Source organism: Ursus maritimus, unplaced genomic scaffold (assembly GCF_017311325.1).
Source record: "Ursus maritimus isolate PB19 unplaced genomic scaffold, ASM1731132v1 scaffold_36, whole genome shotgun sequence".
Lineage (NCBI taxonomy): Eukaryota > Metazoa > Chordata > Mammalia > Carnivora > Ursidae > Ursus > Ursus maritimus.
This window is the reverse complement of record NW_024426230.1, coordinates 9,717,970-9,723,807: the sequence shown is the minus strand read 5'-3', so window position 1 is coordinate 9,723,807 and position 5,838 is coordinate 9,717,970.

Sequence of the window (5,838 nt, the reverse complement as noted above, 5' to 3'; positions counted from 1 at the left end):
GTGGTCATCAGTTAAGCAAATGAACCATTGGGCAGAGAATAGATGTGACACCGTGGGCATGATCTACTAATTTTCTAATAGGCAATGGACATTAACTGGTTCACGGATTTTAACGAGGACATATACAATACGTAGTACATATGCATGAACAAATAGGTCTATGTATTTATTGAGTGAAATGAAGATATTAATATAATACAACTGATTAATTTTACTTCTACTTTCCATTGAAATGTTTTCAGATCTACACTTGTTTGCCTACACAAAGAGGTTGGGGCAAATCACTGCTTAGAGTTCCTGCTTGATTCAATAATATGACTTGGGTATCAAGAGATTACAGATAAGCTGAAACTATTTCTGGATCAAGAATGAAACAAATTATAATTTCCAGTCTGAATGAAAGTTTGGCCTTGGTGCCCGTGAAAGTTTCTGACTCGGGCACAAGATCATTGGAACTTGAGTGTGCCTTTTTTTAGGAGCCTCCAGAAGCAGACAAGGAAACAAAGATTGGAATGCAAATCATTTATTTGGAGGTGAAGGAGATACTGGAAGGCTGTTGGGGAAACGAAAAGCAGTCAATAAGGATACAAAATCGATATTACCACTACGGGCCACTAGAGCTTAATCCCGCCAAGGAACTCTGGCAGCCAGTGTAAGGCTTTATCAGGATTATCCCATCCACACCGTGAAGAAGCTGGTGGACTAACATACCATCTCCATCAGTCACTGGGGACTACAGTAATTCCCTGGCACGGGCTGCAGTAGCCAGAGAAATTCCTGGAGCAAGGATGCTGGCAGTTGGAAGTCAAGTTGTCGACACTCACCACATGCACTACGATGTTTAACGCACTCAGAAGCTCCACTTAGAAACCCACAGCCATGCTGCCACCCTAGTGGGGGGCTGCATTTCCTCTTGCCTTGAATGTTGTAAGCACTTCCTAACTGGTCTCCTCGTGTACCTGCTCTCTCCGTTTCAATCTCTCTGGTGCACCACTGCCAAATCAACCTTCCTAAAACATGGTTCCAGTCTGTCATCGCCTTGCTCAGAACCTCCCCGTGTTCCCTTTGTCTGCAAAATGAAGTCAAAGGTTTCAGGCTATCCTTTTCCGGTCACATTATGTGCTATTCTCCTGCACTTAGCTCGCATTCTGGTCAATGTGAGCAGTCACTACTCACCTGAATACACTTTTGTCCTTGCTCACATCTTACTCTTCACCTGGGAAGGTCTAGACCTCATCACAGTCTATTTCAAAGGGTGCCAAAGGTCAACTATGGTGACAGAGGGTAGCTACACTTGTGGTGAGCATAGTATAACGCACAGACTTGTCCAATCACTATGTTGTACACCTGAAACCAATGTAACATTGTGTGTCAACTGTACTTCAATAAAATAAATAAGTAAAAAGTAAAAAGATGATCCTCTTTCATCTGGGCTTTTCTTACACATGTGCCCCTTCTGTACTTTCACAGCATCTCACTTCCTCCTCTACTCTCCAATTTACTGGGTTTGGGATTATGTCTAGTTATATGCAGTTGCTGTCTTCATTCTCCTTCTACATTCTCAGTTCCATGAGCTCAAGATCTTTATTTTACTCACCTTGCACCACCTACCCCATCTAGAAGAATGCTCGGCATGCAATATATGCTCCTGAAACAGGTGCTGAGCTGGAACTATGAATGGAGGAATTATGTCATGGAAACAGACCTGAACCCAGAGTCTGACATCTAAGCTGCAGTCATAACTAGGCTTGTGACCTTGACGTTCACTTAACTATCCTGCATCTCGGTAGCCTCACCCATAACCCTGGGAAATAAACTACCCTCTGCTACACATTTCACATAACTAACTCAAGAATTAAATAAATTAATGAAGTTGGTTTGACATTTTTAGTGACAGAACGTCACCAGTTATTGGTGTTATCAGAGTGAGGTACTGTCCTTCAGGTGATGATGGAGAGGACTCCAATCCACTACGCTGTGAGTACTTTTACCAGTAACTACCCTGACTGTGCTTTCCTCCGTGTCAGCTCTCAAAAGCAATGCCTGCATGTAGAAGTTGACTAGCCAGGGAGAGGGGTCAGCATTTGAATTTAGTTCGGAGCAGAGTTTACTAGCCGCATATGGAGACGGATAAAGGACTCTGACCTCATTAACACCATGCTTCAACCAACAACATCAAATAGGCCTTTGTGTGTGTGTATAAGTATTTTTGTATGTATTTAAAAGAAAGAAGAAATTTATAATGCTGTCCTGCTTATCTACAGTATACACATAGATGATTTTCATAGGATACGCTTGAATAAGTGTACAGATAAAATACACGCATGTCCTCGTCCTCCTCTTTTCTAAATGGCACACCGCGACTTTATAGGACAGTCATACACTGGCATTGACACACCTTTTAAATATTACTAAAAGGCTGCCTTTCTACAGTGTATTAAGCAGCTGCTTGCATATGAGTATCTTGTTGTCCAGAGTGACAGCTGTATTTTCGCCTGTTTTGACATTGAGTCTGATCTGGGTGAATAGCTCATATCCATTAAAGTGCTATTACAACACTGAATGACTGCCAGAATACTTCCTGATCAATTTTAAAAGCCAGCTAGCTGTCATCATCTAATCGCAACAGCAAAAAACAAATCTTTGGGGAATAAAATGAGATTTTTAAACATTTTTAAGGCAGTGTATTAAATATAATCCCTAAAAACTGTTTGAATAAGAATAATAAGCTACAGAAATGGGAAGGTGGAAATAATATTTTCTGCACTTTGAAACCCCTTACACTTGCATATTGGCAGGCAATCTCAAATACTCCTTAAATTTCCCATTTCGACAATCACTGAGTTTGAACTCCTGCCATTACATAACTTAATAAAGCAGCACTGAAAACAATCACCACAGAGTGCGATTGTGCTCACCATTAAATTTAGTTCTATAAAATTTAAGACTGAATTCAATCATCTCTCTGTCTTTGCTTCAATGGTTGAAATCCAAGTGTTCAGGTTTACTTTTTACTTTTCTCAGCAGCCAGAAAACATGCATATTTTTAAAGCTACAACGCTGGTATTTCAGATTTGCATTTATTAAGCACTGCCAAAGGGAGGTAGAACTCACTGAGATAGTTAAGACCACTTGAATCATCAGTTTAATTGGGGAAGTCTGATTCAAAGTTGTAATTCCACCACCATTATACTGACAATATCAACAAATACATAATGTATAAATTGGCATAATCCATTTGGAGGGCAAATATTTAAAGGATGTCTTTTTTTCAGTACAATTAATCATCTGGGATAGCTTCTTAATGGGCAGCGCTCAGTTCTTCTCATTTTGGTTTTAGCAGTCAGTATTTTCACACCACGATTACGCCAGTAACACTTACTCACAATTTGGAGTGGGCTTTCCCAACCGCAGAAAGGAAATGACCCAACTCCATTTCATCGGGACGCTCATGGTCCTCGATTCCATCTGGGACCACAGTATCAGAGAGTCTGAACCAAAAGCTAGAAATGCGACCTTTCTAACTCATATTTTACAGCATGATAAATAGTCAGTAATATATTGTATTTTTAAAATCCTTCAGAATGCACGTCTCCTTAATAAAAGAGAACCATTAATGGAAATACTGGGCTGATAAAAATCATTATTCTTTTTGGAGATTCAAGAGCTCTCCTGAGAAACTGGAACCTCTGTAACAAATAGTTTTCTCCAGAATATTAGATGATCTCCTTCACTTTTGATCAAGGTCTCCCTTCATTTTTACTTTAAAAGACTCTCTTCACCTTTCGATTCATTTTTAAATATTAAAATCGATGTTTTTCTAAGAAACCAACTCTATCATCTTCTCTGCTTAAAATGTCAATGCTCCCCATTGCATAGTGGAGAAAGGCCAGTCTCTTCACCCAGCATACCAGCATTTTCAAGCGCTGTTCTGCCAAACTCTTGTTGCCCCCTCGGTCCTAGGGACCCCTCTACATAGCCCCTCCAAGCCCCTACAATCCTGTCCCTCCAGGCCCTTCTACAATGCAGGTTTTGCAGGTGCTGTTCTCCCTGGCTAAATGATTTTCTGATCCCTTCCATTAAGTCCAAATCTTGTGTCTTCAAAATATCTCCCCTTCACCTCCTCACCTCCTCCATGAAGTCATCTTTGATTTTCCCAGGTAAATGTATTTCTTGCTTCCTTGTTGTGTTCCCACAGTACCTGCACACAACTCCAGGACAGAATGTATAAATGACATTTTAGTTATTTCTCTATCTATCTGCCTATGTTAACTGCCATAGATACTAGATTCTGATGGGAACGAAATAAATTCCACAGAGTCCGAGCTTATCCCAAATAATGAAACTTATCTCACATTGAGATCTCAGCATGAAAAGAAGAAGAAAGCAGCAGCAGCAAGATGTTTCTGGTATCAAGTTCACTTTTGTGTTTATTTTGTGGTTTCACTCACTTATTCTTTTTTACTTTATAATTCCTACCCCTGTGCAAGCATTTTACTTATAAAGTAGAATTATCGACATCCATCTATCACAGTTTAAATATAGGGAATAGCTGGGGTCTAGGCACAAAACACACCCCAGAAATGACGAAATAAAAATGTCAATAGATTTGAGATCGGACTGCAGAAAAGAGTCAATATTTTGCAAAGCTACATGTTATTCCCAAAGGCAGAGCTCATGGTTACAACATATAAATGTATTTCGCCTGTTGGAGGTAAAAAGTAAGTGTGCAAAAAAACCAAGAGTAACTAAGATTCACTACAGAGACTGAAGTATAACTTACATGACGGTCCAAGGCAGGAGCCGCTTATGTTTACCCCCAATAAGCTTCTTAAATTTGTAAAAGAACAAGTGACAATTTATGAGCAACCATGCATTGACTGAAAGTACCCTAGGTTATATTAGATTTAAAACTCACTACCATAGATGTGATTTTTTTTTCTTTTATAGGTTTGACTATACTTTGGACAGTACCATGTGGTATAGAAGAGAAGGCACAGGAAAGGGTTGTAACTGAGGTCAGCTATTTGTGCCAATCCCCATTTCCTTCACATCCAGTCCATTACTCTCAGCACAAGTTAGTTCAGCCTCCCCACGTACTGTTAAAAATATGTATATTGCTTCTGGGAGATCTACTGCCCCTTGTAAATTCACATATTAGAGGGTAGCATAGAAGGGAAAGGAATCTGTAATAGAGTCATTTATAGCCAAACACTAAATCATATAATACAGAAAACAAATGTAGATGGTTTGGAGGGTGGGGGCATATATCTTACGTCTCCTCAATGAACATTCATAAAATAAAATGGGATCTCCAAGCTGCCAAAATTAAGTGGAAGCTGGGCTACTAGAATATCAAAGACAAGGAAATAAAAAGAGAAAGAGAGAAGGAGAGAAAGAGAGAGGCCCACTTCACCTAATCTGAATAAGTAGTTAACCAGGTATTCAATATTTGAGAGCTTTTTTGAGATAAAATTCTTTTTTGACAATCCTGAAACTCATTACACCAATACATATTTCCAGAGAGAAAGAGAAAAGTATAAAAGGGGAAAGAAAAACAAAAAAAAAAAAGCCTGGAAAATCAGGAACAAAATGAATAGACTACACTTCTCCACCCCTGCCAGTGATTCCCATTCCTCCTGAGTCGGTGCCCAAACACGTCTTTCTCTGAACTTCCTTGCTATGTTGCCAAAAGAGAAAACTTATTTTCCATCTATGTAAACTCCTAGGAGAGGAGGGAGCAGGAAGACTACTCAATTCAGCCCAAGAAAAATAGAGCCCTTGTGCATATGTCCACGTGTCTGGCAGTGACCTGATCCCCTGCCAACGCTGGTGGTC